We start from the raw sequence: 25,725 nt of genomic DNA, 5'->3' as shown, positions 1-25,725 counted from the left end.
ATTAGAAGCAGAGGGCATGGGATTGGGGAAGGGGATGGGATACCTGCCCCAATATGGGATGTAGTTTTGGTGATTAATATCTGCCCTGCCTCAGGTTAACTAAGGCTATTTTAAAATATAACAGGTGTCTCTGTTTCATTGATTGCTAGTGGGTTAGAAAATACCACTGTAATAATGTTTATTACTAGGCCACATTGCTAAAATAACCACAACCATTGATCTCTCTTCTGTCAGTCATTTGGCTTGCTATTGGATGGTCAGTATCCTTTTCATGTCTTCCTCAATGCACATTCAATTCTAAAGCCAAGCTAGAATGATATTTCTTCCATGAAGTTAGTCCTACTGCTTTCTGCAAAGTCATAGAACTGTTTGTCTCTGAGCCATATAAGATGGCATATAAGATGTTTCTATTGAAAATCGGTTCTAAGTTCAGTGCAAGGAGTTTTAACCATCTTTGCAAAGCAAGAAGAGTATATGAAAAGTACAAAATTCCCTGCATTGGAACTTCTCATAAGTTGGACAAAATAATGTCTTTTCACAATGTCTCTGATAAGTGATAATATTACTATACTAAAATTGTCATATGTCAAAAACAACCATGGAAGGTGTCACGTTCATATCTACACTGTGTTTTGTTCCTAAGACACCCACCTTGAGCAACCAGTGCTTCATGACTGTCTCAGAACTACTCCTTACATTCCAATCTTGTAAAACTCCATTGGCATGGGGCCATACGCCTCACATGTGCATACATGAGTGTCAATCAGTAGTGGTCTCCTCAGGTTGGTGGTGGAGAGCTGCATCCCCCTCAGATGCTGAGGAGAAATGAAATGATACCAAGGGCCACTTGTTGAGCTTATTGACATGTCACCTCTTAATGAATTAAATAGCTGTTGCATTAACTTTTGCTGGGAAATTGTGACCAAACATCTCTTTATCCCAGATACTACATCAATGACAGACCAAAGAAATCAATCCATCTAAGAAGTGGAACTTAGTGAACCAATGGCTTTAATGGGGTTTATTTACAGAAGACTGAATGAGGGATTAGCTACCCAAGCAAGAGAAATTTATGGACAGCTATAACAACTCCCCACCCCAAAAGCCACATGGTAATAGCTTCAGCAACAGGCACCTCCAGAGTAGTCTCAGATGCTGCCTTAGGACCCTTCCCGTGTGCCCTTCTCTGCCGTGAAGGAATGTTACTGGATCCAATCTCTTGATGATATCATAAGCATAATCTCAGCTCTCCCGATTTCAAGCCCAAAAGGCCAGAGTGCAGCATTCCAAAGCTGTAGCCTTGTAGAGAAGAAACGGCAGCTTCTTCAGTTATCTACCATTTACTTTAGATATCATGACCAAAGGACCTGGGACAAAGAGTATCCTTATCTTTCTTTGAGTCTGTAAACATTTGCAAATAAAGAAAAAAAATCAGAATAAACTGATAAGTGAAGTGTAAATAATATAACACTATTAACATTAATAGAGGAAGGGATTCTTGAAGGAGGTGACCTTTTCCATTTGTCTGGGCTGGGAGGGGCCCTACTTAGCAAAGAGGAAAATGAAGGCAGCCTGGTCGGCTGAATTGCATCATTATCCAGTCCTCAATGTTGATGAGAAATGAGGGTGTTGATGGATTTCCTGTGACCAGAAAACAGATGAGCAAGAAAGTTTAATTCTGGGAATTTGTTTTTTCCATCCCAGGGATTACTCCTCGGTGATTAGTGCTTCCGCAGAGGAAGGTACTTGCTAAAAATAGGTCACTAATGTTTTCCTTAGAATTGCAGCACACGTCAGAGGAGACTAACGAACCAAAGCTGCACTATTTTCTTTTCATTTCAGTCACTCTCAAACAAATAAACCTGATAAATATTATCAGAGTCACATACGCTCATTAAGGGTGAGAGTCAGAGGCTATGTTTGTTTTGCTGTGTAATGCATGGATGGTGAAGCCGTGGTGGTGAGTGGCGTGAGCTGGGAAGGTTCCTGTATTTTCCCATCTCGGTAGCGAGGAGTTGCTCATTGTTTTTCCACCGGCTTCTATGAGAGCTAGAGTAGATTACTAAGCACTCATTTTGGCGTGTCTTAAGCACAGTCTGCATTCATTTTCACATCCTCTCATCTAGCTGTGATAGATGCTGCAAGTGGCTTTTGAATACAGAAGCGAAGCACACATAAGCACCATGGGTGGCTTGGGAAAAGGTGAACACTTTCCAGTAAAAGTAGTATTGTTGTACTGTTGCTAGTGAGGCAACCTGGTCCTACCCCTCTCCCCCCCCCCATACCGTATCAGCCCTCCAGACCTAGCGAGCTTCTAGTCCAGTGTGGTGAGTTCCCCAAATGCTAGCCTTCCTGAACCCTCCCCAGTTTCTAGCCCTAGCTCTTGGTTGCATGTGCTATGTGCCAACCATATCTGTGAGTCCTGCCTGGGCAGCTCTCCACCTGCAGGCTTGGCCCTTGTCACATATTCTGTGCACCAGGCAGGTCTGGAGTTGGTCTGATCCCAGCTGTAGTATATACAACTTCCAGACTTAGCCTGGGATGCACATTTGTGCACAGGCCTAGTCTAAGGAGTTCCTGGAATCTCAGCAGCCTTCACCATGCCTGACCCTCAGGCCCAGCTTTGGTCGTACAATCTGTATGCCAGCCTACTATGGAGAGTACCCAAGACTCAGGCCCACACATGCTGTCCTCTTGCTGCTAGGCTTGAGCACCTAATTTCATAAAACCACACTACAAGACTTAAAATCATAGCTTAATTCCAACTCATTAACCGTGGATGCTTTCAATACTCCACTCTTCCCCACAAACAAATCGTCTGGGAAAATAAAACAGAAAACATCATAATTAAACATCCCATACATCAAATGGTCCTAACATATCTATAGAACATTCCCCTCAAACACCAAATAATACCCATTCTATTCAGCATCCAATGGGAGCTTCTCTAAAATAGGTCACATCCTATGAGCTACCACCCCTCACCAAAGCAACCTCTCTTTACTGAAAATGGAGACCATCACATAAACCCAGAGACAATGCAGAGACTGACAGATTGTGGGGAGCCCAGGCCCAACAGATATATCTGCATCGCAGCTCCTGTCTCTGCCACCCTGGAACATTGCCGAAAAGGCAGCAGAATGGTTCCAATAGTCAGAATACCAAGAAGCCTGGGGACTGTGAGGTGGAAACAATAGATGCGTATGTGATAAAAGACTAGATGTGGGGAATGCTAGTGTCTTGTCTGTCTTACACATTAAAGGTCTAGCCCTCAGTGTAGGACTAGAAGCAGATTAGGGCTCTGGGAGCGAGCTGGGGTTCTCCCGTGAAGGTGGGGCTCCATGATGGTCTCCAGGCCTTATTAGAGGAGAAGCCAGAGAACTACAGTGCTGCTCTTGTGAGACAAGGCAGTGAAAGGGAAGCTGTCTGTGAGCCAGGAAGCAGCCCTGACAGGAGAAGCGAACTGCACAGAGCCTTGATGCGGCTTCTCGGAGCAGTTCGTTTCTGTTGTTGAAGCCACTCTATAAATTATGATGGCGCAAACCAAGTCTAGCTGAGGATTTCTTCACTTGCACAATAACACTGTGCTCTTTTTTTTCTTTCTGTTTGTTTGTTTGTTTGGTTGGTTGGTTGTTTTCCAAGACAGGGTTTCTCTATGTAATCTTGGCTGTCCTGGACTTGCTTTGTAGACCAGGCCGACCTCGAACTCACAGTGATCCGCCTGCCTCTGCCTCCTGAGTGCTGGGATTAAAGGCGTGCACTACCACCCCCAGCTCTTCTTTTTTTCTCTTGTTTCTTCTCAAAAAAGTTGTGTCTGCTCCTAAGGTGTGTGTTGCTTTCCAACTTCCCTTCACAGCAAATGAGGACAGAGTGACTTGACCAAAGGTTCCAGCTTGCACTTATGCTTTCCTCTTCAAATGTCACTGATTAATGTGGTAGAAATTTCTACCAGCTCCTCTCATGACAGACCACAGAGTCCTTTCTACATGACTTGGCCGTGCAACCACCAGCTGTGTGGAAATGAAGCTTCCACAGGTGCAGCCACGGCTCACAAGGATGGTTTCACCAAGCGTCTCTTGGAAGATCTATGAGTGATGATGACATATATACTCTCCCCAGCTCTCCAGAGCACCATGCTACTGAACTTTACTGGTCTGCTAAGATCCAGACCCCTAGGAGAACATTTAAAATAATCTTTAATCCTTACACCTTGGTAAAACATTTTCTATCAGCATCTATGGTCTTTGGATGAGCCCACACAATATGTCAGGGGCACAGTTTTGGCTAGGTTTGAATCTTGGATAAAAGTAGGCTGAAAGACCTGTGCTTTTTTCAGATGTCTGGGGAAAGGCTTCCAAAGGTATTTTCATGTGACTGTTCTGGTCCTTGGAAAGAGCAAAATGCCAAGCAGAAGCCTAGTCATAGGAGGTTCTCTCCTAGGTATGAGAGTCAACAATTTGTGGAAACACGTGGGAAGCAAGAGCCTACGAATGAGCAGAGGGTGCTAACTTTGCACTTGTATCCACCCAGGGACTTACAAGGCTGAACAGGTGACAGCACTATTAAAACATCTAACCTTGCCAACCTAAGCCTCTCAGATCCCAAGCCAAATCATGGTACTTCCTGGCTTAATGCATCTCAGTTGCATCCCCTCTGGGAAGAACTGGATGCCCAAGAGCATCTGCGTACAGTGAACGGACCAGTTTTGTACTCATTTTGGCAACCTCATCTTGTGCTTTCTTTTTCTTTGCACCATTCCCCACAAAGGTCTCCCTTCTGTGTCTATAGCCCATCTTTCCTTTTGTGTCTCTCGGCCGTGGCATCTGCTGCTTTTATTCCACAGATAAAACTGTTTGCACTTTTGACATTGGTTAGCCTTTCCCTGTGGGTCTTACTAACTATCATTACCCTATTATAAACTCTATTTCCTGCTTTGCATTTATTTTCTTTTACAAAACTTTTACAGGTCATGACTTTGTTAGCAGTGAAATTTTGTCTGGTGACAAGATTTTATGTCTTCCTAACCTGGAAACATGTCTGTCATGATGTCTTGTCATTGTGTGTGTGTGTGTGTGTGTGTGTGTGTGTGTGTATTTGCTTGACACATGAGAGGTATCCAATTACTATTTGAATGGATGGATGGATGGATGGATAGATGAGTGAATGAATGAATGAATAAGTGAATGAGATACTAAAAGTCCCTGCATCAATAGTTAAGCTGTTCTTGCTGTGCTGGTACACTACAATCAGGTGTCAAAGAGTTCAGAAAATAAGTGCATTGTTCTGACAGCCAACTTTCCTGTGAACTTTTGTCCAGAAGCATTGAAAGAAGATAAATTCTGCCATCAGTTCAGATGTCTTAGCCCATTTTCTGTTGCTAATAACATAATACCCTAAGCTGGATAAGGTATAAAAGAAAGAGGTTTATTTTGGCTCTTACTTCTGGCTCAAAGCAGAAGGAATCTGGTGATGTCCTTCTTACTGGCAGCACTTTAAGGTGGTGCAGACATCACATGGCAAGAAAGCAGGAGAGATCAAGCCAAAGGACTTTTATAACAGACTCACCTTTAAGAAGATCCAATAACCCACTAATCCATTAATCACATGGATAGATTAATTCTTTTATTAGGACCGAACATTATTGCTTAACGGTCTCTGTTTCACTTCTTAGTATCTTATAGTTAGCATTAAATTTTGATTTGCATTTTAGAGAGACAAGCCACAGTCAAAACAACACAGGACCAACAGCAAGAACCCATGAGCTGTGATAAGTGCAAGCTGCAGCCCAGCATCAGCCTGCGTGCCATTGGCCAGCAGTGTGGCCTGGCTCAATCTGCTTTAGTCCACATGTGAATGCTCATTTAGTTAGTCTGCCAATAGAAGCAAGATTTTGATAATCCAAACAAGTGGGAAGTATCTGGAATCCTACTAATGACTCAAGAGACCAGCAATTCACCTAACCACTGGTGACCAGAAAGACTCAAGTCTTGGATCTCAGAGGGATTGAGTTTAAAAGACAAGCAGTGGCTTCATTGGGTCACAGAAGGACAGTATCCAAATACAACACTTGCATCTCCAAGCAAGAAGAGGACACATTGTCACTTCCATAAGTTCTGCGAAGTAGAAATTTACTGATCACTTTAATGCAGTTTGGTCCTAATTAATTTGGAGAGAAAAAGCAAAGACCAGACAAACCAATGGAACAAAACCAAGAACAATCTTATGCTGTTTCTGTACCCTCTGATTGTAAGGTCATTATCAGAATTGCATCATCATAGGATGGAGGTTTCCTGTTAGTGGCTGCTTAGAAAACTTAGCTTTACTTTCTTCTCTAGAAACCCCATAAAACCTGCTATCCTAGAATATTTAGATAAATACTGAAATCCTAATCCCTTCATGTACCTTCTGCATGGAACACAAATAGGCCTAGACTAAGTGATATAACATTACATTTTTGCTTCATTAATTCATAGAAAATTGGAATACAGTTTAAATAATGACCCCAGTAAGGAAAATGAAAAGCACAAAAAAAAAAAAAAAAATCACAAAATGGTACCGCCAATTGTTTTCATAACAGAAACACTGCCCCATGACTTTAACCTTGTAGTCTCCTGTCTTAAGTTTCTACTGCTGTGAAAAACCACCACAACTGAAAGCAAATCTAGATTAAAAGCTTTAATTCACCTCATACTTCCAGGTAGCAGGTCACCCTGAGGCCATTAACCTGGAGACAGGAATTGAAGCAGAGGCCACAGTTACTGGTTTGCTCTCCAAGGCTTCCTCAGCTTGCTCTGTTTTACCCCACCCCCAGGACCACCTTCTCTTGGGCAACATCATCCGCAAAGGGCTGGGACCTACCACACCAAACATTAATCCAGAAAATGTTCTACAAACTCACCAACAGGACAATCTGATAGAGGCAAATTCTCTATTGAAGGGTCTGCTTCCCAGATGATCCAAGGTTGTGTCAAGTGACAAAAAAACCTGACCAATTTATCAACATTCTGGTCGCCAAATGACAGCTCTCTTTTTCAGATGATTGATTGTGTCTGTTATTATTAATAATATTAATAATATTGTTAATATTAATATTGTTCCCCTTTCCATTGTTTCCAGCAGCAGCAGCCATGGTGTCAACCAAACACTGGTGGCCCATTCAAGGCGTCTTTTCTACAGTGTGTGTATCCAGATCTCCACCTCTCACTCAGTCTTGGCAAGAACAGACTGGGAAAGCATTCAGAGACAATCTATTTTCTGAGGAAGGTCAACTTGTTGCTGAAAGATTTATCACCACCTTGCAAAGTTGGGAAAGGCCTCTACTCAAACCAAATCCGGTCATTCAGAGTTCATTCTGTAAGCCGATCACTTATTTGTATTGTGTTCACCTTCTACAAAGAAATGAGGTTACTTGCGGTTCTGCTACCTCACTGCAAGTAGCATAGTCAAGTGACTGTCTCTCTAGACAGCCCATTAGGGACTTCTGTATGTAGCTCATGTGAATGTTGATTTAACTCTTTGGGTTTGAAAAGAAGGTGAAATCCAGTTGAATTTTTCCTATTTATATTCATTTCAAATGAGGTCATAACACAGTTCCTGGTCACAGAACACATATTCCTTCCTTTCTCTTCCCAGTAACTCATGAAATAAAACATGGATGTGAAAGGCACAGAAGATTTAGAAAATCAAAGGATGGATTGTAAGAAATACAGTCATTTTTACAATGAATGCCTATACTGGTCTGATTATTTTCATTGGCACCAGACTTATCAGTAGCCAGTAAAGGAACAGGACAAAGGTAATACAAAATCCTATATTTAACCAGCATATAGGCCTGTGAGAGTGCACTTTATCTTATCTGATCATTTTGAATCACAAATATTTATAGTTTTACTCCATGGCTAGGGCAGTGGAAGTATAAGGGATGGTTGTTTTCATAACCCAGAGTCAAGCTTCGTGCCTGTCTTTAGATTCTCCGAGCAGAGCACTTTTTGGCAAGGTCTCTGAAGCCATGCCTAAATGCTAACTAGGGCAATAGTGCCTGGCATTGGAAGATTCTACATTCTCTGGTTTCCTACCTTCTGTGGCTCATAATGAATCCCCTTCTTTTAAATTTTTGATTGTCTTTTGTTGCTGTTGTTGTTGTTGTTGTTTTTGAGACATGGTTTCCTATGTAGCCCTGGTTGTCCTGGAACTTGCCTTGTAGACCAGGCTGGTCTTGAACTCAGAGATTTGTCTTCATCTGCTCCCCAAGTACTGGGACTAAAGGTGTGTGCCACAACTATCAGCCAGCTCTAAACTTTGATTGTTATATTTCTGTTCCTAGCCCGTGGGTGAACTGCCAAACACTGACCTTCAGCGAGCACACCTTCAGTCCACCACTGCTCTACAAAGCAGGAGACAGACAAGAGGATCCTGAGGCATTCATTCAGATTGGAACTGATACCACACATCGCGCCTCCATGGATCACAGTAAAGGCAGCGAAAGGAAAGCCTTTAACATCTTAGTGAACTTCCAGAAACCAATGAATTGTCACATAGTTTTGAGCTGTGAAGGCATCAACAAAGTTCTTCTTTGTCTGCCTACCTCACTTGCTTTCAAGGATGTCCTTCTAATGTGATTTTTCCAGGGAAGTTACAGACAAGGGGAGGTTGTAGGCTTCAAAGTAAAGAAGCATAGGTTTACCTTTATTATTTTTTGTTAACTGGAAAGTAGATGCAACATCTGAGAGAGAATACCCATCTGGAAAGCACGTCTAGTAAGAGGCCTAGAAAGCCCATGGATCAGTGAATAGAGGCATCATTCATCATGAAGCAACTGTTTGTTTACGACCTCCCATGCCAGGTGCACAGATGCCATGGGAAACAAAACACATATATTTTTAGAGATGTTAATAAAATCGCAGGGCAGATTATTCAGCAAATACTTCACTGAAGTTTTAGGGATGTATGGATAGTTGAGATCTGATGTAGTTTCCAGAAAAATGAAAAAAAAATGACATAAATTTTCTCTTGTTTATCTAGTATTTGTGTAATCCTCTTCTCTCTAAGAAGACCTGAGTGCAGTGGTTTAGAATGAATATAGGGGAAACGCTGCTCTCAGCTGCTTCTGACAGGCCATCCCTCAAATGTAGAATGTGCTCATTTCTAACCATATGTGGCTGTGAGGGAGGGAAGAGGGAGGGAGGGAGAGAGGGAGAGAGAGAGAAGAGAGAGAGAGAGAGAGAGAGAGAGAGAGAGAGAGAGAGAGAGAGAGAGAGAGAGAGAGAGAGAATGAGAATGTATGTGTCTGTGTCCATGTTAGGTAGGTCAGGCTATCCATACCAAAATATGACAGAATAAGCAATAGAGTTCTGAATGTTGGAATTCCTAGATGGTTACAGCCTTACTTCCCAGCTTACAAACAGCTGTCTTTTCACAGTGTATTGACTGACATGAGAGAGAGAGAGAGAGAGAGAGAGAGAGAGAGAGAGAGAGAGAGAGAGAGAGAGAGAGAGAGAGAACTCTCATATTTCTTCTTTTAATTAGGGCACCCACCACATCAGCTCACACCTCATCCTCTAGTCTTAACTTTATTTTTATGACTTCTTTATAAGCTCCTTGATCACATAGAGCCAGTCACTTTGGGAGATACAGCTTCAACTCATGGATTTGGGAGGTGACACATTCCTTGTACAATGTAACTGATCTTTCCTGTTTATATGGCAGAGTGGATACCTTTGGCATGGAACACACTGCCACAAGACTAGGAAATAACAAGGATCCATTTCATTTGAAGGTGACTCGCTAGGTACTATAGATTCCCCCTCCAACCTCCTTAGTATATAGCAGAGTTAAACCAACTTTATGATGTGTGGTTGTATCCTTTGGGATTCACTCACGTTGAGGGAGCATCATGTCTGACTAGTAGATAATCCATTCCTCCTCAGCTGCTCCAATGCCAGGAAGTGCTAAAGCAAACGAGGATAAGTCCTGGGAAGGGGAATGCTGGTGGAGAGAGAGACCAAGAAACACAACACTAGTTTAAAATGTACAGTTCAACCACACATGTACATTTTAAAAAATGACTATTAGAGGCTATCTTCTACTGAATTTGGGTTCAGATACTTGCACTCTGATTGAACAGAAGAAAATAAAAAAAAGTGACCATGCCAAAGCAATAAGAGAAGTCTGTGAGAGAAACAATCTCATGGACCAACCATGTTTCCAGCCAGTAATGGGTCATAGCTCTAGCCTATGGCAGGATGGGCTCAGGTACAAATCTCTCCTGCTTAATTAGCAGCCTTTTGGTTCAATCTTTGTGGCAACAGGTTTAGTTAAAGCTCAGAATTCCTTGCCACAAAAATTTCCTGTATACTAAAGGCAACACACCTGGAAAAAAAGACGCTGAAACTTTTAACTTTAAATTTCAGATTGGCATAAGTCTAAAGGACCCCAGGGAAGGACAGTAAAAAAAAAGTAAGAATTGCATATTTCCACATCTGTTTTCAATAAGACTTATGTCAAATAATTTTATTATTTGACAAAAGCAATCCACAGAATTACCTTGGTTTTTTTTCCCAGAATGCCTTGAAATGTCATTAAAATTCACCTATGACCATAGTCACATAACATAACACCTGTCCAGAGTGCTAGATCAAATGAGAAACCAGGGACCAAGGCTTCATGAGTAGAAAGAAATTTGTCATGCTGCACGAGGGAGATGCAATACTGATGCTTATCTGAGCTGTCCTGTTTCCACCAACCAGGAGAGAAAGAGACACTTCCAGCTTGACACTGCGCAGGAAACCGGTCGGCTACAATACCCTTCCTGTTCATACAACTGAAACATATCCCCAGAAAAGCAGAGACTGGAAAAAAGTCTGAGCACTCAGATGAGAGCCACCCCCAGACTAGTAAGGAAATAGCAGCACAAGACACAGCTGAGAAAGCAAATGTACAGAATGAGACAGAAACCGAAGCAGTGTAAAGTTTTTGGTCCCTTTTTCACCCCTTTGAAATTATTGGAGATGTATTTTTTAAGATTATACACGTAAGGATGTGCCTTATTTGGACATAGTCCTGCAGGGATAGCCAGTTTTCTGGACATCTCCTTGGGTCTGTCAAGTATAACACGAATGATCTCTCTTTACCAAAGCCATTTTCCAGGGTTATACTTAAAGCAAGCAATTGAAGAGTGAAGTGCTGTCTCCTTTCTAGGTCACAGTGCAGGCCTGTTACCTGTCTAGACCACAGTTCTGCATTTCCCTGAGTATCTTCTGGTTGTAATGGAGGCCCTTTCTCTATGAGCACAGCACCTACATGGGCTCATGAAATCTCCTCCATGAGACTGAAGATGAACAGAAATAATGAGTATGCTATTGCTCTTGCTACTTGTTAGGTTACAAGAAAGAAAGAAAGAAAGAAAGAAAGAAAGAAAGAAAGAAAGAAAGAAAGAAAGAAACTAGACCAGTGTCTATCACCCTAACAACTTAGGGTACATCCAAGTGTATCAAGGATCTCAATTTGAATACTGAAAAACAAAAACTGCTGGAAGTAAATACAGATGGTACCCTACTAGACTTAGGATAGGAAGGTAATTTCTGAATGGGACTCCATTTGACCAGGAATGAAGGGCAACAAATGACAACTCAGACCTCATAAAACTAAAAAGGGTCCATATAGCAGAAGAAACAATCAGCTGAGCGAAGAGGAAGCCCAGAGAGTGGGAGAGAACCCTTACCAGATGTACATCCCACAGAGGATTAACATCCAGAATATACAAAAAACTCAGAAAACAAAAAAAGTGTCAAGGAATCATATGACCAGGTTCAGAAAGTGGTAGGGATCTAAACAGTTTTACAAGAGAAGAAATAAAAGTGATTAAGAAACACTTCAAAAATGTTCAAACACCTCAAAAAATTTTGAAGCAATTAGGGAATGCAAGTGATAACAACACTAATTTCATCTCATCCCCATCAGAGTGGCTAAGAACAACAGAACAACTGACAGCAAATGCTGGTGACGTTGTGTAGAAAGAGGCACTTAGACACATGGCACCTCCTTGCTTAAAATGCCCACTTCGTCCAAGCACCTGCAGAATGGTCTTGTATGTAAAACCTGAACACTGGCTTCACCTGGTTTCTATCTGGCTGTCCTCCATTACTTCCTTTGCAGACTCATCCCCAAATATGTCTTTATGGCATCAATTCATCCCAACACTTTAGCCAAACGTTTATTTCTATCATCATGTCCTCTATGATATATTTCATATCTACCTGTCCAAGTTTAATTTCTTCCTTGGAGTCCATATTAGACCATACAAAAATTCATTAGAACATGCAATGCTGTCTGCTTTCGTTTTATAACTTTTCTATTTGACTGATAATACTTTGATGACAGAAAGGATCTTGTTTACATTTGTATAATCAACAGCAAAACCTATTAGCCCCCCACACAGAGAAATTACAATTTATGACTGAACAACAATAAATGCAATTAAAAAGCACAGACTCTGAGTTCTAAATATTTCTAAATTCATCAGAATTTTGCTACTCAAAAAGGAAAATAAAGCTGGGGTGGCGCATCCTACTTGGAAAGAATGAAGTTTTAGGAATGCTCCTTTCCATATAATTTCAGTTGCCTGCACCTGTGGGAAAACACCTTGTGAACATCAATACTCCTGGAATATAAGCCAACAGGATATGTTGATACTTCATCAATATAATATTCTTCATAAGCATATACCTTGAGACTGTGTGTGCTAAGAGTTGGATCTCTGTGAGTTCAAGACCAGCCTTATCCACAAAGTGAGGCCAGAACAGCCAAGACTATACAAAGAAACCCTGTTTTGAAAAGCCAAACAAAATAATACAAAACAGCAGCAAAAACAGCTGCTTCATGCAATATATATATATCATATTACATCTCAATTATTATCCCATCCCTTGCATCCTCTCATTCCTCCCTCCCTCCCAATTTTCCCCTACTGCCCTCCCCTGTGACTGTGACTAAGAGGGACCTCCTCCCCCTGTATATGCTCATAGGGTATCAAGTCTCTTCTTGGTAGCCTTCTATCCTTCCTCTGAGTGTCACCAGGCCTCCCCATCCAGGGGACGTGGTCAAATATGGGGCACCAGAGTTCGTGTGAAAGTCAGTCCCCAGTCTCCACTCAACTGTGGAGAATGTCCTGTCCATTGGCTAGATCTGGGTAGGGGTTTGAAGTTTACTGCACGTATTGTCCTTGGCTGGTGTTATAGTTTGAGCAGGACCCCTGGGACCAGATCTGCCTGTCATAATGTTCTTCTTGTAGGTTTCTATGACCCTCTGGATCCTTCTATTTCCCCATTCTCCCATACTTCTTTCACCTAGAGTCCCAATAGGATGTCCTCCCCTCTGTCCCACTTTCCTGGTAAGTGAAGACTTTCATGGGACATGCCCCTTGGGCTAGTGCCCAGATACAAGTGAGTATATACTATTTGATTCTTTCTGCTTCTGAGTTAACTCACTCATTATAATCTTTACTAGTAGTCTTCCTATATATAAATGACAATCATTCAGAGAAAGAAATTAGAAAACTACACCCTTCACATTAGCCACAAACAATATGAAATATCTAGGAGTTACTCTAACCAAGCAAATAAAGGACTTGTTTGAAATTTTTTAAAAACTTTGAAGAAAGAGATTGAAGATGACATGAGAAGATGGAATGATCTTTCTTGCTCATGGATCGGAAAAATTAACATAGTAAAAATGGCCATCTTACCAAAAGCAATTTACAAATTCAATGCAATCCCTATCAAAATACCTACACAATTTTTTAAAAGACATTGGAAGGTCAATTCTCAACTTCATATGGAAAAACAAAAAACCCAGAATAGCTAAAACAATCTTGTACAATAAAAGATCCTCCAGAGGAATCGCCATACCTGATCTCAAGCTGAACTATAAAGCAACAGTAATTAAAACAGCATGGTGCTAGCACAGCAATAGGCTGGTTGATCAATGGAATCGAATCGAAGACCCAGATATGAATCCACACACATATGGTCACTTGATTTTTGACAAAGAAACCAAATCTATTCAAGTCTTTTCTACATCTTCCTTTTAAGCAGGGTCTCATATAAATACTATGGGGAAAATTTCTGGACATGACCTACACCTAGAAGCCATGTTGGAAGCAGTGGCTGCTTATAGTTAAGAAGACAAAGGGAACAGGAACATTTGCTCATTCCAATAGGTGCCCTTCCAGTTACCAGAACCCACATGGTCAACACCCAACAAACTTCCTTTACCATAGGTATTGGTTATTTTTCTATTACTGTGATAAAATGTCATGACTCAGACAATTTACTTGAAGTTTATTTAGGCTTATAGCTTCAGAGTGGTAAAGTTCATTACAAGAGAGTTAAGGTATGGTGGCAGAAGCAGCTGTGTGTTCACGTCTTGAACCACAAACAGGGAAATTAAGAGTTCATAGCAGATGGTGGAAGACTTTTGAAGCCTCAAAGCCTGCCTTAGCGACACGACACACTTCCTACAGAAAGACCATATCTCCTAATCCTTTGCCCCCAGTTTCCACGAAGTAGGGCTAAAATATTCAAACATGGGAACCTAGCATTCAAACTACCACACCATCTAACCCAGACTTTTTTCTGTGACTACACCAAAATATAGATGGTAGCTGAAGAATTTAGAAGACCTTTCCAGTCTACTGCAAATGAACCGTGTAAGTACTTTTGGACATTGCAGAAAGGATTTTGGGCATAAAATAAGAAGAAAGTCATGTAGAATGCGCATAAAATATTTTCAGTAAAATCATAGACTTTTTTTAAATATTGGGAAAGAGATGTCCTTACAGAGAAAAGAGTTATTGCAATATCAAATGGGAGGACCAGAAAATAAACACACCATACTATATAATTAGAAAAAATAAACATACAGAACAAAAGTAATATAATGAATGCTGCAAGAGAGAAAGGTTTGGTCACATTTAAAGTGAGACCTTCAGAATAACTACTGTTTTTTCAATAAAAACTATCAAATTGAGTATGATGTGGAGTGATACATTTCAAATTTTGAAAGATTGTAAATACAATCCCAGACTTCTAAACCCAGAAAAACTATCTATTACAACTGAAAAATGAAAGAAAACTTTCTGTGATTAAAGCAGACTGATAATATTTGAAACCAGCAAGTCAGGCCTACAGAGGCTACCGAAAGAGATGGTTTGGACTGAAGAAGAGTTACACACACAAGAGGCAACGGGGTTAATTAAATGTCATTAAGATCATTAAGCACAAAAGGAAGACGAAATTCACAAACACTACAGCATCAACATAATGACTGAAGTTAGAACACTTCTTTATAATAATTTAGAACATTAATTGTGCCAATCCGCTATTAAACGACTAGTAAATTGGATTAGAAAACAATGCTATTTTTCTGCCTCCAAGAAACACATCTCATCATCAAAGATAAACACTATCTTACTGTGAGAAGATGGAGAGATAATCTATGCAAATGGATGAAACAAAAAACCAAACAAACCAAGTAGTTTTCACTATTCCAATAATTGACAAACTACACTTCAAACCAAATATACTCAGAAGAAATAAAAAGGTTTGTGTTAATTAAGAGAATAAAACATCAAGAGGCAATTATAATTTTAAAGGTACAAGCAACAAACACAAGCTCATTCAATTTCATAAAACAAACACAAGTAAATATAAAGTCATAGATTAATCTCAACACAGTAGTAATGGATGACTTCAATGCCCAATAATGGAAACATCATTAGACAGATCAAATGGTTTGAACAAAAGAAAAGACAAAAGAAAAAATTCTGGAATTAGGTGTCATTATAAATCAGATATCTACAGAGAATTCTACAGCTAAAAATAAATAAATAAATAAATAAATAAATAAATAAATAAATAAATAAATAAAACATATTCTTCTCATTATTCCATGGAACTTTTCTAACATAAATTACACATTAAGATACAAAACAAGTCTCAAAATAGGAGATTTGAAAAGGTGTTCTGTATTCTGTCTGACTATAATTGGATAAATATATAAATCAAAAGCAAGAGAAACTACAGAAAATAAATGTATTCATGGAGATTAAAATACATGTTTTTGAGTGATGACTTAATGGTTGAAAAAATATTAAAAAATTAAAAATTCCTAGAATAAAACAACAAAAAACCATACTCAAGCATATGAATACAATGAAGGCATTCCCTAAGAGGGAAGACTATAGCTCTAAATGTCTAGATTTTAAAGAAATCAGAAAGGTCTTAAACGGCCTGATGATGCACCATGAGTCACTGGAGACAAAAGAAAAGATGAATTTCAAAGGCAGTAGACAGGGAGAAATAAGAAAGATAAGGGAAGAAGTTAATGAAATAGAAAAAAACTAACAACTAGAAGAAAAACAATTAAAAAGAAGTCAATGGAACCATGAGGTGGTTCTTTCAAAAGATAAGCATGTTGAGAGATCCTTAGCCAAACTAACCAAAAGAAAGAGAATTAATTGTTTGTTAGTGGGACCTCTAGAGCCCCCAAAACATCACAAGTTATTGTATTGCTCTTGGTTGTCCACTGGAATCTCATGGTAAGACCACATTGCTAAAGACACCACACACTTTGGTCAGCGGACATGGAAAAATCAAGCTGATAGTGACTGGGAAGTTTCCTCCCTGCTGGCTACCTTCCATGTACATGAAAGTGCTGTTTATATAGGCTGCTTGGAGAAGAAAAGCGAACAGTCTCACCCCAGGCTGACCCCTGTGAGCTTTAATGGCAGTTGTGCTGGCTAATATGCCCATTGGTTCAATAGTATCATTATTTAAGGCCCGATCCAAGGAAGTGATTTTATGCCTGGTTATATAAACCTGGCAAAGATCTTGTGGGTGAGAGTGTAGGCCTTACATGAGAATTTACTACTGTTATTTTGCTAAATAGACATGGACTCAAAATTGCTTTCTAAGTACTGCTCTTTGTACTTACAGATTAAAGCAGCACTCAGCCCTCACTAGAGAATCGCCCCCACCATGGCTGACAGTTAGTGTGTAGAGTCACAACTAGTCAACATGGAAAGAACAAATGAGTGTGAACCACTCAGTCCTCAAAAGGACATCTGTGTCACACATAGCCGTCCACAAAGCTAAGGGGATAGCACAAAGGCATTGGTGAGCATGAAGTTCAGAGAAACACTTTAGGGAAGAATTCCGTGATGTTGTTTTCTGGGTACCACCTAGCGGGTGCACCCACTAACTCCTCATAGCAATTGTAGTTACCTGCACAACATCTGCACAGGACTGAGTAAATCATCATCCCAGCATTGGGGGAGGCATGGTCTGACAAGGCACACCCATAACTGAGAAACTATTGTCAATACTTGCTTGCAAGGGGAGGGAGGGTCTTTTTTCTTCAAGAGTATAGGCCCCAGCAGGTTGTCACTACTCCAGGGTAATGTCTCCCACTATGCACAGACAGCACTAAGTGAACTCAGTAACTTATTCTAAAAAACAGTAGGTCAAAAATTTGATAAAGCGATGGACAAAGGGACAATCTGGGACAAACTGGAGAGGAACAAAAAGTAGATTTATCAAAGTGCATTGTATATGTCTGTGGAATTTTGAAAGAATAAAAAAGAAATTTATACTTTAAAGAAGAAAATGAGTTAGGCCAACTGGACCCATATAAGTAAAGAAAATACAAAATTGTTATCCAGATACATGTTTGGACCCAATAGGATGTGGCTTAAAACTGCACATCAGGTTTCCAATTTCAATTTCAACCATGCTGGAACAGAACTGGAACATACAGGCCGGGGGAATGTTGGGAAATGTCTATTTCCTGGAAGTGATTGTCTTTAAGTAAGCATCACTTAGATTGGGGCTCTCAGGAGATTAGGAAAGGTCAAGAAGACCATGTGACCTATTTCAACTTGAAAATTGGAACTAGCAGACACAGTACAATCTGCAGAGCTGCCTTAGAAATTGACAACAACCTTGTTACAAGGTTTTATCCTTGTGGATGTATACTGACAGTCACATCAGCCTCACATGGCTAGCCGGAGGAGTCAGGAGAAAAATCATAGGATGCCTGAACATCTCCTGGGAGTGCTCCCAATGTCTGGAGGCTGCTTGGATCATCTTGGCTGGAAGCAGCTGCTCCGGATGTTCATTATGTAAGAGATGGTAGGGCGAGCCTGCAAGTTCTCTTCGGCATGTCAGGTGTGCAAAGCTCTGGGAGTAAGGGTCAGCTGTGAACTACAAGAGGTGTCCTAAGGCCAGCCACAAGTGGGTCTTATTGCTTGAGGTTTTGCTGGCAAGAACCTGTCTGCTGCCCCTGTGTGCCAAACATTAAGCCCACACTCTGCATTTATGCTTATCCAAGCAGGTCTTTCTCCAGTGGCCTCTGGGACTATTTTCCTGTAAGCCATGGGAAATTCTCTGCTCAGTTTCGATGTCTTTTCCATTCTCGGAGTTGACTCCCAATGCCTAGTGGCTATATAAAAGTTTCATCTAAAAATTTATTAACCTCACCATGCACCACTTTCTCCGTTTCTAGGAGTTAGGAAAAGCCACTAGGTTATACAAAGGAAAGTACATCAACTGATCAGATTATATGTGTTTACATCAGCTTCAAGTTCAGCTTTGACAACAAAATGAGGCTGAGATCCAATTTTCATAGCCAACTTAGAAAAAAAAAATCTACTCAGCTTAGCCTTGTGGACAAAAGGAGAGGTGTAGCCAGCTTGTTGCCTAGTCCATGTGAGTTGTAGATGTTTTTTTCTACAAATGTTTCAGGTATAGCAAGATTGTCTCATCCCATTTCATTGTTTCTATTTGTAGAGAATCATGCACACTTACCTGTGCATAATTCTGTGGAACTGTGGGTTTCCTAGTCACAGATTCACCCTGTTATGGATCGTGTGCCTGCCAGTTTGACCCACAGTGGTTGCGTCTATGATGAAAGGGCACAGGCTTTGCTTTCTTGCCAATACTCCTCCTATAGTGCAAAGTAACAACTAGATGTACCCCATTTCCATTATGTAAATGTAAGTAATTCAGAACTGTCTTATAGCATATTAGAGTATTTATTTGGGCATCTTTGAATATTGACCTCTTGAACCAATCTCCCGTAGATATTGATGTAACACCATAAAAACTCAAAGACAGTGTATTCCAAGTAATCAAGTCCATTACTTTCAATTGGAAATCTCTTTGGGTTCATGAAACAAAAAAAATGGAGTATGGTGGGCTGCATACAAATTTATTGAATGTAAATTATTAAAATCATGCTTTCACACTTAGAGACATAAACCATTTACAAGTTTCCTGCACTCACTTATGTTAGTCTTAGACTCCACATTTTGGAAGAAGGAATTAGGGTGCATGTTTTGTGCTTATGTTCCTGTATGAGAAATAACTACGTTTTATTTCCACAATATGAAGAGGACATAACTGTGAGGCTTTTCAGATGGCTCTGTGGTACAGTCAGTCATCCACTGTTAAGCCTGATGATCACTTGAATTTGATCCCCAGAACCCACATGTTAGAAAAAGAGAACTGACTTCCACAAGTTATCTGACATTTACGTATGCACGTAGCATATATATGTGTGTACACAAAACCCCCTACACAATTAATAAAGGTAACACATTTGTAAAAAGCCACATAGCCATAATTTATCCAAGAGCTTCTTCCACTTGATTGAGGGTGGGGATACACAAGACTTGGAAGCAGGAAGAAGATTACTTTATTTAACTGCTTGGGTGTGAGAAGATTTGGTTATCAGTTTCCTATGCAGTGCATTGTGTTCTGAGGGATTAAGAGCCTGTTCTCTTCGTCATTAAGTGGAGATTCTGTGATTCTCTCATTACTTACACATGAATTTAGTGAGCTGTAATAACACCTCACGATCCAATCTCAACTTTCTTTTTTCCAGCTATGAAAAGATAACATCCCCACCTTGGGATCTTGGCAGCACCCTTCCTACACTGGTAAGATTCAGCCCTGACCTTTGTATAAAATGGCTGTCTGGCAGCAGAGGAGTCTACAGTCATGGAAGAGTAAATAGTGAAGTGCTTTCTCACCCATTGCACAACAGACAAATCATCCAAGTGACACCGGAGTTGTGCTTTGTGGCTCTTGAACTCAGAGAAGGGTGTCATGGGAAAGGTTCAGGACCTCATTGTGCCGATCATTAGATTCAACAAAATATGGTAAAACTAAAGAAAAAGATGTGTTCTGGTGGATCCAGTAGCACATTGCCAGAAAACAGACAAGAGCTCAAGATATCCTGGCTGGTTGGAGCAACCCTGGAGCCATCATCACAGACTCATCCCCATCCCCAGAGCAGTCACAAACTTATCTCCACTATCCTTTCAGAAGCTCTGCAACACTTTGGCCAAATGATAGACTATTCCTCTATTTTGAGTAAAGATTTTAGTCACCCTTTAATAGGAGAAAGAAAATAGATTGTTGCTAGAAGAGAAAAATATTACTATTATATGAACATCAATGTGTGTCCAGAGAATGATGCAAATGTGGCTTTATTAATTCATTTGCAAGACACAATTCTTCCTCCAAATTCTTTCCTGCTCTTTCTTCGTTGTCTCTGTCTGGATTCCTGTCGAATGAGTGTTAATATTTAATATTGATTTATTATTTTAATAACTTGTCAGTTATTTCTTGACCAACTTTATACCCGATTAACCACACAGAGAGAATAGAATTTATTTAATTGGCCTAGAGTACAATGCTGTGCAATAATTACTTCATCCTAAACCTCTAAGCTAGTGTAGTTTCCTCCTATCCAGTTTTCCCACATTATACTTGCCTTTTATTCATATCCTAGGCCCAGCTCATTCCTCTTGGTACTGTCAGGTCTTCTCCATGTGCCTTACTCCAATCTTTCCTGTTCTTTCTCCTCCCTCACTGGCCTAGGATGTCTCACCCTATTCCTTGTATTGCTCAGCATTGGCTAGTTGACTTTTATTGGCAATACTGAGAATAAATGGTGCCATGTTTACACAAACTTGAGACAGTAGATACTTAGAATAAACTTTCCAATGCAATGTCCAGATTAAAATCAGATAGTAGCATAGAGAAATCAGCATTTGAATGAATAAGTATAAACTGTACCCAGTCCACAAAAATATTATGCCAACAGATTCCCTTTTCCATGAAGCCTGGCTCTCAACCAGTTGCACTATTAGTTTTACCACCAGAGTAAAAGCTTTGTCACACTACATTCTTCCTTGTACTTGGAAGTAGCACAAGATTCCTCAGAGTTAAATGTATATGGTAAAGCTTTTTCTTGCTAACAGTGTTGTCTTAATTCATGCCCTTGATAAGGTTTGCAAGTAGAGGCTTGGTTGTCTGTTCTCATACTTAGAAAAGTCCTTCAAAAGAGCATAGAGAGACAAAAAAAAAGTAGCAAGTGACAGCTGGGGAAAGAAACCTGTCCCATGGATTTTAAAGTAGACCACCCCCATGGCCAAACTGTTAAAAATTTGGTAGTAAGAATTTTTAGTCAACAAAGTATGTGCTATTAGTGAGGTGCAGCTCATGAAACAAATGGATGATTTTCATTTCCCATTTTTAAATCAATAGCTGACACTATTAGTGTATATTGTTTGGTTTTCTATGATGTTTTGTTTCGGATTTTTTTGTGAGTTTTGAGTGGTGTGATTTGTCTTTAAAATGTAGAAATGGCAATTTGTTAAAGTTAAAGCCAACTGAAAGTATTTTTAAATTTGCTTCATTTGTTTTCTGTGAACATGTGGAACTTTTAGAGAAACACCACATACAACTCAAATGATATAGCTTTATAAAGTTGACAATAATCATGTTAGTATGAAACACACTAATTTGAAAATCACTAAATATTTATCACTCATATCATAGTAATTGATGAGGATTGGACTAAAGTGAATCTATGAGGAAAAGTAAAAGCTGAAGGGAGAGGACACGTGGTGTGAATACATGAGCCAGAAGGGTCTCCTGAGTTACAGGGCTAGCTGTATTTGGCTATAAACCACTACCAACGAATGGCAAAGAGAGATATGGTTAATTTTATAGTTTCTATTGCTAGAAATATACTATGTGGTGCCATTAAAAGTACTCAACTAGACTTATAAAGACAAAGATAATGTCTCCTTTAAAATAAAGAATGTCACTGAAACTCAATCCTGTTGTACTTTGTAAACATAAGTATGGCACTTTATGTCCATCTAGCATGATTGGAAATATAAATGGAACTTTATACAACTTTATTCTTAAGGCTCGTTTAGTATTGCCTTTATAGTAGGGGCATGGAAGGCCACAGAAGGTTCACCACACTGAGATACATCAAGGCAGAACCATTGGCCCACACCATATTATATCAAATGTAGACAAGGAAGCAAATATCACTTTCTTTCCATTTCTTTGTGGGCAGGCTCTGGGGGAGAATTCAGACACATCTCATCAGAGGACATATTAAGCACATAAAGAATTGGCTGTTAAACTTCTGTAGAGAAAAACATGTGCTTAAATTCTGTAGTGGGGTACTGCCTTGGAGTCATACAGGTTAAGTTAGCACAGTAGAGGAAACAATGCATCCTCACTAAGTGATGCATAGAAAATACATTAACAGTATGATCTATTTGATTAAATTCTTGCCACAGGGTTTGGGTTTTGCATCTCTGATATCCGAGGTACTAATTTGCACTGTGATTTCCCAGAAGTCCCTTTAGAAGCCAAGACTCAGAGCCTAACTTCTTGTTGATGAATAGTCAGCTTGTTGACCCATTGAAGATTGAGTGGACTAATTTTATGATGCACATAAAACAAGCATTTAATAAATTTCAGTAATAGAAATATAGTTGAGTAGAGCACTCACCTAGCATAAATAATGATGTGGGTTGATGCCCACACAGCAATGAGAAAAGTTAATTTTATATTTTTGCAAGATCTTTTCTGCTTCCCCCTTTGACATTGATTGGACTTTCTATCCAGAAAGAACTTCCCAAGCAAAAAGTAGACATACAAGATGTAAGTGCATTCAGAAGAGGCAATACAAATCTGTTTTGATTTATAAATGATTTGTTGACAGGAAATGGATAGCAAAGTTATCTTAGGAGAGAAATAGTAAGGCGTGTCAGTATCTTTGTAACAATCCACACCACTCTACAATGTGCAGAAGGTTGTCCAAAGCTCCCCCATGCCATTTGTTTAGTTTGGCATCTGCTGACCTTGGAAGCATCACCTCTAGGGCTATAGTAAAGGACAAAAACATCTAAGGCTAGGATGCTTGTTCTGAGGAGTGGCTTGGTCAATGCTGAGGTCAACCTCATGCAAAGGGCCAGAATTACCCTCTATTTCACATCTTTTCAAGGGGTCAAATTAGACAGCAGCATGAAATATTGCTGTATTTGATTCTTTTTGTCTTAAATTCTACCATGATGTTTTGCATCTGTTTCTAGAGTCCCTAGACACAGGCAGGAGTGTAGAGAAACAGTAGATACTACAGACTGTGCATCACCAAGGGGTCATGCTAGGATACTGATGCATAGGTATTCGGAAGTAAAACTCATATTACAGAATGCCACTTCACATTATTAACATTTTTAGGCAAATAAATTTTTATGGTGTTTTCATTTAGCTCAGCTTTCTTCAGAGAAATGTGAAAACACCCTTGCAGTAGAGCTGCCTATAGGTAAGGCATGGATGCTTATGTTCAGGTGACAGAATTATTCCCATCCCCCAAATCAGAGTATAAATAGATGGCAAAAGACAAATTTAATTCTAATATTCAAGAAGGAAATGCATTAGTTGAACTGGAAAACATCAAAATTGAGCTCAGCAAAACAACCAACCAAACAAACAAAAAGGCTATGAAGAAAATCAGTCTCCATCTCATTATGAAGCTAAATAGGACATGATTTTGGTCATTGAGTTAAAGATCTTATTGACAATCTTCAATTAGGCAGTGTACAATGTTTCTACATGACCCCCAAAATGTCTCTTATTCTTGGGTACAAAAGCCAAATTCTTGAAAACAAAATGAGTCAGTATATACATATGAGAGTAATTTAAATAATAGTCCTTAGGTAAATTTGAGCTAGGTGTAGCATGTAGGAGAGAGCTTTTAAAACCTGCAGGCTAAGGTAGCTTAATTGTGTTTCTGTGGTGTGTGGAACTTCCAGAACCCCTGTAGCTGATCCTTCAGGGTAACCCCTCTGGTTTGTCAGCTTCCTCTTGGCCACTTGTAAGGAAGGGAACTAGAAATAAAGTCACCCCCAGATGATCCTTCTGGAAGCCTGCCTGAAACCGTGGCATGTGGATGTGAAAATAAATATACTGCCCAGATAGAGCAGAACAGTTTCCTGGAGCTGATCTGTGACACGCCTAACAAGAACACTGAACTCAGGCACATTCCTTATCAAAAGTCAGCCTGGAACCATTGTGTGATCAGCCCAGGAAAAGCCGATTCACCCACCCTTTCCCATCGCACCATGGACTGTTTTCACTACATTGTCTGGCTTTTTCTGCCTGAAACTGGCAATATAAGTGTTCTGCCCTCTCAGGCAGAATCCACTACGTCTCTATGTTGTTGCTATGTGGGGGGAGAGGGTACTGGAGTTCTTTAGATGAATCCATGATTGCAAGTGGGGATTATCACTGAACAGGACCTATTGAAATCGAGATTACTCTATCTGAAGGACCAGCTACAACTTGAAGCCCGGAGAATAGCAAGCATCCTATGTTCCTTCTGTCTTGGGCCTTGACTGCACTTGATGAGTTCAATTTTCTGTTTTCATACCCATCTTCAGCAACAGAATGTATGTATGAGATGAAGCACATTCTAAAGGATGCCACAGATGGCATAATGGGTTATTGATTTCAAAAATGAAAACAGGAAAATGATGACAGCTCTGAGAGGTGAGAAAGTTAAACGAAGGTCCGCTTCTCACCTTTTGCAAGAGAAAGGCCCACCTGTTTGCAGAGAGCTATGTTTTGACAGGCAGTTCAGCTTTCAAAAGACAAGTAATTTGAATTTGACAAATATTATTCCAGTCAGAAACAATTTGAGATTATTCACGTATGTTTTATGTATTTCGAATCTACTATGTAATGTAAAGTGACCCAATATCAAGAGTCGGTGGGAGAGGGGGCTGCAAGGGTCCTAATCAGCTACAGGAGCTCATTGCAGAGTGGTTGCCTAATAGTGCACGTATGTGCCCAGTATTTCCCCTATCTTAAGAAAATATTCTAATCTTTTAGGAAAAAAAAAACATTTATGTTCAGAATTCTTATGGTAATACTTCTCAGAATTGCTTGCTAGATAAGTTACCATACCACCAGTGTGTCTCTCTGAAATGTACTTGTTTGTGGACTAATTTTGGAGAAAATGTGCTGGAATGCTAATACACACAGTGATACATATACATAACCTAATTGTATTGTATTAAAATGGAGCAAGTGTCTACATGTAGTATAAAGATTAGTTGAACAAACAAAAATATTCCAAATGCTTCCAAGTTGATGTGCCATTTATTTGTAAAATATTTTTGTGATAAAAATATGTGTACTCTGAATTTCTAAAATGTTTAGATCTATGAGGCATTTGAAAGTACTTAGAGTATCTACAATAGACATTGCATGTGCATGGTGTAGGAGCTTATATGGTTTTAAATACATTATCTGAAACTAAGCAAAATAGAGATTGGCTCTAAAGGCTCTGATG

The sequence above is a fragment of the Acomys minous genome (genome assembly GCF_964271855.1).
Source record: "Acomys minous genome assembly, chromosome: 9".
NCBI classification, from domain to species: domain Eukaryota; kingdom Metazoa; phylum Chordata; class Mammalia; order Rodentia; family Muridae; genus Acomys; species Acomys minous.
This window is presented reverse-complemented; position numbering follows the sequence as displayed.